This window comes from Diospyros lotus, chromosome 2, assembly GCF_014633365.1.
Source record: "Diospyros lotus cultivar Yz01 chromosome 2, ASM1463336v1, whole genome shotgun sequence".
Lineage (NCBI taxonomy): Eukaryota > Viridiplantae > Streptophyta > Magnoliopsida > Ericales > Ebenaceae > Diospyros > Diospyros lotus.
The window spans coordinates 29,763,393-29,776,722 of record NC_068339.1 but is presented as its reverse complement, the minus strand read 5'-3'; the positions used below and the strand labels follow the sequence as shown (position 1 = coordinate 29,776,722).

The 13,330-nt window shown below is 34.3% G+C and overlaps 1 protein-coding gene across 1 annotated transcript in view; it reads left to right on the top strand.

The window, feature by feature from the left end:
* The window catches only part of LOC127795803 (protein PYRICULARIA ORYZAE RESISTANCE 21-like), a 59,220-nt gene that overhangs the window by 2,220 nt on the left and 43,670 nt on the right, over positions 1-13,330 (top strand). The window lies entirely within an intron of this gene.

Below are 13,330 nucleotides of genomic sequence, written 5' to 3'. Positions count from 1 at the left end.
TTGGGTTTTTCGAAAGTTTAACTGTGATTTATGGAGCATCTTTGTGATTTATTTTGGATACTCGGCATACATAATCCATGATTTATTTTCAATACTCGGCATACATAATCTTTGTGATTTATTTTGGATAACTCGGCATCTGTGTGATTCATTTATTTTTGTGATTTATGCATCATCTTTTTGATATGTAATCCATGAATGGAAGTGTTGAATTATTTATTCTGATTATTTATTCTTTGGCAATATCTTTTGGGTTACTGGGTGAGGAATCCATGAATGGAAGTGTTGAAATTGTATGATCCAATTCGTAGTTTTCAATTGACCCATGTTCCAACTGAAATTGTATAATTTAGTTTGTTCCTTTAGTTCTATAACTAGTGAGTTCTTCTCCGTTCAGTTGCCTCTTTTGAGGGAATGTATGGTGTCTTTGTCTTTCCCTTATTTCTCATCAAGTAATAATAATTAAAAAAAAAAGGACAGTTTGGTGCTCTATTTGATTAACCATTGTTTGACTAGAATTTATTGTTTTGTATTGAGAAGTCTGAGTTCGACTGCTATTTGTTATGGTTCTTTAATTTATTGTTTTCAATTTAACCATTGTTTGGTGCTCTATTTGATCCGAGCATATTGTTTTGTTTAAGAATATAAACTTTATTTGTTATGGCTCTATTTGATAAACTTTATTGTTATGGTCCTTAGAAAAGGTCTAAAAAAATTATTTGAAACAAATGTGAGACTGATGAACAAATTGAGACTAAACCTTTCTTCCAAACAGATACACAAGAAAACTTAAAAGAAAAACAACATTAACTTAAGGTATTTTTTGGGTCATGAAAATATTTCTAAATAGATATTTGTAATTTGTTTTGATGTAGCTGGTAATGGTATTTGTTTAGATTTTGAGAATTTGATTTTCGAAATTCCTTCATCATCTTGTCTTTCCCTATACTATTTAAAACAAATAAAAAGTATTTCTGGATATAGCAAATCATCAAGAATTTTACTATCTCAGGATTTATGACTTCCAATTTGGAAATGGGTGAAGCTTCAATTAACTCATGTAGTTCGCATCAGACAAATGTGTGTAAACATGGTGTATCTGTAAAGTGCTACACATCATGGACTAAGAGTAATCCTAGAATGAAATTCTTGAGGTGTCGGTTCTGGAAGGTAATTTATTCTCTTATAAATGTATAAGTCGTTAATATGAATGAAATTAATTGTTGGATGATTTGGTGGACAGGATGATGATTGCAGATAGTTTCAATGGATTGATGATGAACGCACAGCTCATGAGAAAATATTACGTGGAGTATTGTTAGATAAGGGGACAGCTTTACAAGAACAAGTCAAGATTTTTGAAGAAAAAGCTTTAAAAAAAAAGAAAAGAAAAGTTATTAAAGTTTTAGATAGAGCATAGCTGTATTGTACAAGAAAATATAAAATTGAAAATGAAACTTCAAGAGTATAAAACAAAAGAAAGTAGGTTTGTTAGAGGTATGATAGTGTTAGGAGTGGGTTGTTTTTTATTCAATTTATGGGTGATGAAAAATGATGAAAGTAGATTTAGGTATTTTGCTTTGGTGTAATTATGTACTTATGTAATTATGTACTTGTAATTTAGGTATGATAGTACCTAAATTAGCGGTTGTGTTTGTTGTTAGTATTTTCATATCATAAGACAGTGATATTTGAAGATCTTTTTGTATCAGTATCCATCACCTTTATGTACGTGTATGTGCATCTTTCTCACCGTCTAAGGCATGGAAGAATGAATAGCCAATTACTTGATATGCTAGGTTGTGCTTAATTGTATAATGATTTCTTTCTCAGCTATGATTAATGTGAACTTATGTTGTATTTTTTTCTAGGATATTCATGCTTCCTCCATTTGATTAATTAATTTACATATTCTGTAGTCAGGGGATTGCCCTTAATTCCTTTGGTTGTTATGAATGCATATCCATAATGTGAGGCTACTTTGGATACCATGTATTTTCTTTATGCATTTGAAGTTATATGTAATCAGCCATGTGGAGATAACTATTTATGTGCACATGTATGGGAAGTATGGTCAGCATGATTTAGCTTTGCAACTTTACAGAAACATGAAAGTATGAGGGAAAAGTTCTGATGCAATCAGGCCCGGCCCTGAAGAGGGGCAATCAGTGCTATTGCCCCAGGCTCATTATTCAGGGGGGGCCCCACTATTCAGGGCCGGACGGATTTGAAGTCCGCCTTCAGCAGACTTGAAGTCCAGCAAGCAGACTTCAAGTCCTCTTGGTGCTGGACTTCAAGTCCGTTTTTTTCAGCGGACGGACTTGAAGTCCGCTTCAGCGACTAAGCAGACTTGAAGTCCGCCCGCTTCAGCGGGCTTGAAGTCCTCTTTTCAAGTCTGCTTCGAACTTCAAGTCCACTTACACTTTTTTCAGCGAACTTCAAGTCTGCTTTTGAAATTGAAGTCGTCCGCTTTTCGATTTGAAGTAGTCTGCTTTTGAAGTTTGAAGAGTGCTGGGTGTGCTCGGGATTTCTCAAATTTCAGGTTATATTATTTTTTATTTATTTTTTTAATTATTAAAATTGCATTAGCTTTCCTTATATTGTTTCTATTTTCAAGTAATAATGCTTAGTAAGAAACACCTATTTGAAAGTCAAAAAAGAAAAAGACAAAAAGAAAAATTAACTCAATCCCAAAAAGGAGCTCTGAATAAATTTTTTCAAAACAAAACAAATAGTTCACTTGATAACTCAACTGAAAATTTAGTCAATGAATCTGAGCAGTAAAATCATGTTGAAGAATTTGTAGGAATTGATAATGATTTAGTTAATGAATTTGAATAACAAAACCATGTGGAAGAATTGATAGAAACTGAGAATGATTTTAATGCACAGGTAGGTGACTTAGGTGAAGATGAACATATTGAGAATGAAGATTTTGATCATCTTTGTAATAATGAAGACACTGAACCTGAGGGTATAGAATCTAGTTTTCCTTTAAACATTTTTAATCCAAGAATTTGGGATAATTTAGATGAAAAAATGAGAGCTTTACTTGTGGGAAAGGTCCTGCAAGAGATAATAATATCAAATTTCCTATGAATGAAAAATTTAGACATTTTTCCTCGACTTATTACCTGAGAAAATTACCAAATGGAGAGACTCATGACAGAAAATGGCTAATATACTCAAAGGAATTGGATAAGGTATTTTGTTTTTGCTGTAAGTTATTTAAAACAATGTGTTGTAGAAGCCAATTAGCAAATGAAGGACTTAGAGATTGGAAACATCTTAGTGAGAGACTTAAATAACATGAAAACAACATTGAACACATAACTAACATGAGTTCTTGGATTGAATTACATAACATATTGAAAAAAAATTAAAAAATTGATAAAGGCATATAAGAACAAATTAGGAGAGAGAAAGAACATTGGAAACATGTTTTGATAAGAATAATTTCTATTTTCAAATGTTTTGCTAAAAATAATATTGCATTCCGTGAAACAAAAGAGAGAATTTATGAAGAAAATAATGGTACCTTTTTAGGTATATTGGAAATGGTTGCAGAATTTGATCTAATAATGAGAGAACATTTTCGATGAATTCAAAATGATGAGATTCACTATCACTATCTTAGCCATAAGATTCAAAATGAGCTGATAGTTTTGCTGGCTTCAAAAGTTAGAAGTGCAATCATTGAGAAAATCAAACAAGCAAAATATTTTTCAGTGATACTTGATTGCACTCCTGATTCAAGTCACAAGGAACAAATGACTTTGATAATACGGTGTGTGGATGTGTCAAGGAGTCCAGTAAAAATAGAAGAATACTTTTTAGATTTTTTAATTGTGAAAGATACACCAGGATTGGGACTTTTTAATTAATTGCAATCTGTCCTAGAGTCCCTTGGTCTTAAAATTGATGATGTTAGAGGATAGGGTTATGATAATGGCTCTAATATGAAAGGAAAACATCAAGGTGTACAAAGAAGATTACTTGAAATAAATCCTAGAGTTTTGTTCATGCCATGTGGTTATCATTCTCTTAATTTAACACTATGTGATATGGTAAATTATTGTGTGAAAGCAAAATCCTTTTTTGGGGTGGTTCAACACATTTATTGTGTTTTTGCTAATTCTACAAAGCGTTGGAAGATTTTACAAGATCATGTAAATGGTTTAACTCTCAAAACATTGTCAACTACACATTGGGAAAGTTGTGTAGAGAGTGTTATAGCAATAAGAACCCAAGCTGCTCAAATAAAAGAAGCTTTATTTAAAGTAGCAGAAACTAGTGAAGATACTAAAACAAAAAGTGAAGCTGAAAGTTTAACAACACATGAACTGAAAAATTTTGAGTTTTTATTAGGCATGATTATTTGGCATGATATTTTGTTGAAAATTAACTTAGTCAATAAAAAGTTACAATCTAAAGATATGTGCATTGATGCTGCTTTAAAAAATTTGGAAGGGCTCATTTCTTTTTTTGAGAATTATAGAGAAAATGGATTTGCATTTGCTATGATTGAAGCTAAAACTATTGCTTGTGATATGGGGATTGAACCTGAATTTCCTAAAAAATGTCAAAGTCATAGAAAGAAACAATTTGATGAGAATGCCAATAATGAGACAGTACAATCAGTTGAAGAATCATTTAGAGTCAATTATTTCATCTGTGTAGTGGATATGGCTCTTTCTTCATTAAGGAGTAGATTTGAACAAATGCAAACATATGATGCTATTTTTGGGTTCTTGTTTAATTCAAAGAATTTAACTTTATTGGGTGATGAGGAATTGAAAAATTGTTGTGTGAAGCTTGAAACTACTTTAAGAAATGGTGAGTCTTCTGATGTTGATGCAACTGATTTGTTTTCAGAGTTACAGGTGCTGCAATATCTTTTACCATCAGCAATAAACACAACACTTGAAATTGTAGAGTTTGTAAAAGATATAGACTATTTTTCAAATATTTTGATTTCCTATATAATACTATTAATTGTACCTGTGACTATAGAGAAGCTTTTCTAAATTAAAATTATTGAAATCTTACTTGAGGTCTACCATGTCACGAGAAAGGCTAAATGGACTAGCAATATTATCCATTGAAAAAGAGATGTTAGAAAAACTTGAATTTGAAAGCATCATCGAGGATTTTGCTTCTCAAAATGCAAGAAGAAAATAGTTTAAATAATACTTTTTTAGTTGTGATTTTGTTATTTTTCACCTTATCTTGCAAGTGGTGATGATATTTTGCTGGTAGTTGAGGATGCAAAGAGATTCAAGTAGGATGCTGCAATTTGTTTTGGCTATTGAGGATGTAAAGATATTTTTGTTTTGCTGGTTGCTAACGCTAAAGATGCAAAGAGATTTCAAATAGATTGATGTTGTTTTGCTTTAGCTATTTAGCATGTAGAGAATTTTTTTTTTTTGGCTAGATGAAAAAGAATTTATTTTGCTAGATGAAAAAGAACTTATTGAATTGTTATAAGTATTTATCTTGTTTATATATTGTAGCCTTTTATTCTAAATTTTAATATATTGAAGTTTGAATCGATACAATTTATTTGGCTTAAATGTTAAATTTTTAGTTAATTTGGACATGTTAGATCTTGGTTGAAAAATAAGAGTGACTTCATTACTATGTTTAAATATATATATATAGGGGCTTAATTTTTAATTTTGTCCTGGGCCCTAAAAAATTTAGGACCGACCCTGGATGCAATGACACACACGATCCTCATTGATTCACTTGGAAAAGCAAGTTTTGTAATAATTCATTGTAGAAAAAATATATTGCCCAAAATTATAGAAAAGCATGCAATCAGGGCCATGTAATGCAGCATCCAATTGATCGTGTATGTGATTGCATGCTAAGACACAAACCAAAAATATATTTTCATGGCCCTGATGCTTTTCCAAGTATTGCCCAAAAATATATTGTATGTAATAAAATATGGGACACAGGAACATTTATATGAGATTTAGAAATGGAGGAAATTGATCCATTACTAGCATATGTGATATATCCTCTTCTTGGTAAGATTTCCAATTTATACAAATACAACAACATATCAAGCCTTAACCCATATATTAGGATTAAATAAAAATCTTAAGCCCCAAAACTTTACACTTTACACAAATACCTAAATAAAAATCTACTTTTCACCATATCTCTCTGAAGGACAATGCTAATTAATCCAAATATTCCAATCTTCTAAAACATTCACAGCATGTCTTCCAAAATCTTTATATTATCTAAGAAGCATGGTAACCTCTACAAAGGTCACATATGTAACATCCCGCATCGAGTGATAGGAAGGATCGGAACAACTTACCCTGATAGGCCTACACGAACTTCTTAGGGGGTTACCCATTCTTGGATTACCCCAGGTCAAGCACGTTTAACTTGGGAGTTCTTTGCCAACATTCAACCCAAAAGGTATCCAGTTGGTGTTGTTTCCTTCCTTACACTATCCTAGATATATACTAACTTCTCTGGGCTCTCAGGGTATTACATTCTTCCCCCTTGAGCACATGACGTCCTCGTCATGCGACCTTACAACCTGTCCCAGATCTCCCCCCGTTGCATGGCCGATGTGGGATTCGCCTAAGGTGCCTACAACATATCAACGTATCTGACACCCACATTGAACATTGACACTCATCCCTCACTTCCAAGTGTGTGTTATGATATTTGTTCAAATGTGTCCAAAATGTGCACTGATGCTTTTCATGGCCCTGATGCTAAGACATATCCTGTCTCATAAGCAACAACATCTAATTCCAAGTCAACAGGTTTTACAGAGAAAATTTAAAAATTGCCTTGGTTGTCCTATCTATGAAGAGAGGCCTAGTAATGTAGTGCTTCATTCGACAAACAAATTCCATGTGTTTCCTTGCCTGCAAGCGTGAAAACACCAAATATGAGAGTAAACTATGAAAGTTGAACTGAACTTCCATTCTCCTCTCAAGTGAGAGGTAAAACCATTGCAGTTCGTATATATTAACATGTAAAAAACAGTAGACCATATCTGATTTCAAGTGAATTAAATGATGTAGGAGATGAAGGTAGGGCTTCAAGGCTCAGATTTATCGATCCAAGACCCACTAAGGTAAAGCCAAGAATCAGTCCCAAGAAAAACCCAAACCAAAATGGATTAGGTTTGGTTCTTATCTGAGTAACTAGGTCAAGCCCACTTTGCTCAAAGACAAGATAAATTTACTTGGACCATATTCTTATCGGGTTTCCTATAAGTGGGTTTGGACCTTTCTTTAAATCTATCAATCCCAAGCTAAAGCCTATGATAGTTTTATACTTACCCGATCTTACCATCATCGCTTTGGACTTGTTGGGTATCACACTCCAAGGGTTACAACACTAAAACAAAAGCAATTAATCATAATTTCCAACAAAAAAAATAACATGAGATAGATGTATTTAATCATAATAAATATAATGCAGTAAATACAATGTAATAAAAAAACAAAAAATAAATTGAACCTTGCAAACTAGATGGTCGGGATGGCTGGTGAGTAGAACACGTCCAGTGGTTGTCATCGGGTCGTGGATAGCTGAGCTATACCAAAAGAAGCTTGCAAAAGAAAAAAGTAAGGATTAGGATATAACCTAAATGAAAGTCCGAAAATTTAAAAAATGACAACTTTAGATTATTACCCAAATCTCATCCAAGTACTTACCATTAATTCTGAGTACGAGATCGATGTCAAATCGTGATACTGTCCTTGTGTAAATCCTTCACTGAATACTTGACTGTCTTGAACAATGTTTTGCATCGAGGCATTGCCTTCGTTTACTTTCGAGTATCCTACCTAGACATCAAACAAAAGTAACAATTATTACAATTGGGAATTTGAGCACTACATTATTAGGTAATTAAAAAAAAAGATTAGAGCATACCTTCGCTTTCTTGGAACTCCTTTCCAATGGCACTTTCTTCGCTTTCTTGGAATTCGTTTCCAATGGACCCTTCTTGTGAAGCTTTTTAGGGGCTCCCTTTGTCTGCGAACATCTTGGATCCAAAATTTGCACGCTTGAAGCTGTAGCAGCCTCTCTAGAATCAGGAAATTGTTCTTGCACACTATCTTCAACATGTATATTACTACCATAACTAGGCTTCGTATTAGATTTTTTTAATGCAATCAATTGAGATTCCATCCACTCCATAGTTGCCTGGGTACTATATTCATCATTTGCAACCAAGTCTGCAAGCTTCGCAAACACACTACACAGCTTATCGTATCTTAACTGACTACGCATATTAATCCAACCGTTGTAATTAATCTTCACTCTCGTGTAGGATCTACTGACATCTCTCCTCCATCGCCTTAAGATATACTTATCAGGAAGTGATCTGATACCATCTCGAATCAATATTGTGACCATATGTCTGCATATTATTCCCCTAAACTCAAACATGTGACAACTGCAAACAAAATTGCATTTCTCTTTGTCAATTTCAACTGAAAATTTTATCTCCATGAATCTTTAGTCAAATATGATATCTTTGCGCACCTTGTACCTCATATTAAGCGATCCCTCCTCGATAGACACAACCTCGCAATATATCTTTCTTGTGAACTCATTTTGAAACTCCTTGAATTTTGAGATTGTGTACACTTCTTGAAATTGTTTCTCCATGGGATACCTCGATGCGCATGGGACCATATGAGAAAATGACTTAACGTCTGCCTGAAACTCCTTTTCAACTTTAGACCTCAATGCACACTCATATTGTTCAACAAATTGCTTCAATGAAGTTTTTGAGTGTACATAACCATCGAAAAATGCATTCATGCTCTCACTCCACTGAGTTGTTGACATCCCTGCCCAAAAATTAGTTTTCAAGAAACATGGCACCCAACGGGCTCTTTGTGTGTATAGTTCAGACAACCAATCGTTGTCGTGCAGTGCATATTTCTCAATCATTGAACTCCATCCTTGCTCGAATACTTTAGGACTATGTGATTTATAGATAATGTCATGTATAGCCGAAAGAATTGAAGCCTTGCAACTATGGTTCCCAAAATTTTCAGGCAACTTCTTTAGTATATGCCACAAACACCACCTGTACTTCGTGTTAGGGAAAACTATCTCAATTGTGTTTTTCATAGCCTTATCTTGGTCAGTGATTATTCCAGTGGGAGTCTGATCCTCCATGAACTAAAGCCATGTACTAAACAACCACACAAAAGCCCTGGTGTCCTCATTCAAAAGTAAACCACATCTAAACAGTGTCGACTGCCCGTGGTGGTTTACACTAACAAATGGAGCAAATGGCATGTCCTACCTATTGGTTAGGTATGTGGTGTCGAATGTCACAACATCACCAAATTCCTTAAACACTTGTCTACATCTATTATCCACGAAAAATACATTCCTCAATCGAACTCTTCGTCCAAGTCGACACTGAAATAGAAACCCAGACAAAGGGCTTGCATTTTAGAAAAATAAGCTTGAATAGCAACATCTCCTTCCCCAAGTCTTAACTTTCTCACCTTATTAATATAATTTCTACAATCTTTTTCCACAAATGTCAGGTTCTCATACCCACCAGCCTCAACAACAGCTGAGTTATAACTTTTCTGTAGCGAGATTCCAGCTATATCATTAACTTGTAGTTGTCACTTCACTTTTTCGTTCAACTGTCTATTGCATTTATACAACCTAGATTTGCTTCGACTTGTTTCATGGTTATGCTCAAGATGGATCATGCTTATTTTCCATGTTCCTAAAACAACTAATATGGCAGTGATTTTAGCTTTACCTTATTCAAATTGTTGGTTGAGGCTTCAAAGAAATGCTAGCTTGACTAGTTCTTTTGCCTTCTCAGCTACATGCATAAGTCACATATCTTACGACCCCATCCTCACCCTTCTTCGAATTCCTTTTTTTTATTGGAAAACCCACATGGTAAGCATATCGTTTGTAAAATTCATAAATTTCATTCTCATCATTGAATTTCATTCCAACCTTAGCGACAGGATCACTATATTCTCCTGTTACTTCGTTATTTAACAGAGAACCCTCATTATCTTAGCAATTTTCCTCATTATCTTTGACTAATTTCGAAAGCACACTATGATTCACTAGATCAAAACAAGGTACAAGCATAAGATAATACAATGTTACCTATATAATTTGCATTGTCCACAAACATTTTGTTTTTCTTGTTTTAAATCACTAATTTTCTCATAAATAAGGCCTTATTACCTACCACATTTGAATAATTTACATTTTTCCTCTAATTCTATGTGATAAAGTTACCATTTAGAGATACAAATATAATAGCTCATCAATCTATTTAGAGAAAAATCATACATACCTATGTTACTCATTGGGCCTTTCCTTCGTCTCCTAAATTAGAATTGATTGCCTGTAATAAAATTAAAAAAATTATAGAAAGTCAATACTTTATTAGAAGTATAATATGGTACATTAATATATACAGAGAAATAGAAACAATGGAGACCAACAGATTGGGATTTTGCACCCAACCAAGGGCTGTCACAACTGCGACAAATACAAATAAGTCGCAACCCAAATGCGAACTGCCAGTCGCCACTGGCCACCATGACTGGTGGTTTCCGAAAATCATAGGCAACCATCCGACACCCAAAGGCTCATCGACCAATATACCCAAAAACCAGCAAGATCCAACGGCCCAATCTCCCTAGATCTAACATTAAAGACTCAGCCAAAGCCAAAAAACACGTAGGTGTGTTGATGAGTAAAATGTCTAAAAGACTTACCTCCCTCCTTGTAGATCTAAGCCAATGAAGACGTGAGAGTGCCTTAGAGTGAAAGAGACCGAGAGAAGGCCAGAGATGAAGTCGCACGGGTGGAAGACGATGGCCCTTCTGCAATCCAAGAAGAAGGCTCGCACTATGGCATGTTTGTCTTTGAGCGATGGGGAAGGTCGAACTAGAGAGAACAAGAGAGAGCAAGTGAGAGAGAAGATAGTGAGAAGAATGAGAGATTCCATGATGGATAGGGTCGAACAAGAAAGAACAAAGAGAGAAAGAGTAAGTGAGAGAGAAAAGAGTGAGAGATTGAGCGTCGGAGAGAGGGAATGACTGAAATTAGAACAAGGGTATTTCTATCAATTGGACCATGGGTGAAATTGTAATTTCGTTCTGGGGTGGCACTTCTTCGAGCACTACTTCTGGCCGAATAGCATAACTCTATAAAGTATAACAAGGTATGAGGAGTAGAATGGTATAAATGAGTACCATTAACTTATGTAAAATACATATATAAAAAATCCCTTCTCAATAATTAAAAATTATAATAAGAGAAAAACAAATCATTGCCATCAAGATACTCTAATAAAATAGAAATAGCTCATACTTTCCTAAACGATTTTCATTGGGTTAAGTATTGAAGGGCAATTTTGGGAGCACCCCAAGTAGTTCCTCTAACTTTATACATGCATGTTACCCCAAAGAAGGAACAAGAGAAAAAGAGAAAGAAGACTTGATCAATTGCCATTCACATTTGACATAATTTGTCAATGCGAATTCTATAACAACATCAATTGGTTACCATCATGGGGTCATTTTGAGCTTTCACGTGCGTATTAATCAATCAACTATGTGAAAGTGGAGAGCGAGCCTCCACTTTAAGTTAGTTGGTTAATTATCTTAATACATTTTAATGATAGAGTGAATGATATGAATAAAACTTTTACTTCTATAGATATTGATAACTTGTAAGAAAAAAATGGCAAACGATATGCAATATGCTATTTGTTGTTTTAAATTTGAATTTGATTAGGAATATAATGGCCATCTTCAGAATAATCCCGCTAACATAAGATATTCGAAAGGAGGTCGTAAAAGTATAGGTACAGACAAGTCTCAATAAAAACATTCACTTAGAAATTTAAAATAACTTATCCACAAAAGATTATATGCATTCCTTTCACAATCAATATTCTTTAACAACCCTGTGGGTCTAAGGCGCCCATACATTACAAAATAAAATGACAAGAATGGAGATTTACAACAGACACTAATCTATCTTTGCCCTCAAAATACCTAAGGCCTTATGGTTGGGAGAACCTTATACACGCCTATAATCACGCCCCGCTCAATCCAACCCCTTCTTTGGCCTTACCATTATTTGGAATGATAATAAAAAGAAAGGTGAGTCACAAGGCTCAGCAAATATACAACATATAGCAAGCAATGAATGATAAGAAATTGATACATGGATAACTACCGTAATATGGATTAAAAACTTATCATTAACATTCATATATTTTATTTCATTATGCCTTACAATCACTATTATTACATGCTAATGCAATGCATAGGAGTATCATATGCCATATTGTGGATTATTATCCACCCACGCTCTAGCTTATACTAGGCGCACCTTGTGAGCTAAAACTCCCACAGTAGACCGAAGTCCACCGGCTTGCTAGGATATCCTCTTTTCCCACATACATAAAATGCCATGCATATGCCAAACTTCACATGCCACACGTATTAGTTAGTACCAAATATAAACATTCGTTGTCATTATTGAAATTACTCATTACACAATACACTCATTTATCGTTCACATTTAACAATCGTTTAATATTGTTCCATCACTCCCATATAATAGATTTTCCCACCCTTCAATTGTAACAACATAGATTATGAGTTGGTGCATCACCTTATTAAATATTCACATGGAAAATTGGAGGGAAATCGAAGCATCAAAAGGAAGGGTAAGCCACCAAAGGTGTCAATCAGTCGATAGATGAGAAGGAATATGTCGATAGCCAAAGGCTAATACAACCAATCGGTCGACAAATGAACCTCAATCTGTCGATTAGCAAGACAAAATCTAAGAATCGGTCGACAGATAAGAAGAGTTTGTCAATCGACAGAATGCCAAACCAAGACCGGTCAACAGATGGAAGAAATCTATCAACCGACAGAATACAATTCCCCCAACAGCTGGTAGGTATATATAGCTCAATTGGTTGATAAATGATATGAAAACTGTCAACCAATAGAATGGCAAGTCAAGATCGGTTGACAGATGAGACACATATCGGTCGACCGACAAAATACGAAACTTCTAATGGTTGACAGGTGTAACCAAGCCAATCAACAGATCACAACAAAAAATTGAAGATTTAAGCGAAAATAAGTGCAAGAAGTCCAAATTCTTGTACACCACTAAACCTTAACAACCAACTCACCATTCTTTAAAAACATGGAGTGAATCAAGACTCCATTCGGGTGTTTAAATGTTTATTGATAAGGTTTAATTGTATATATATTTTTATCTTAAACTTATGCTATTTGTTTTTATA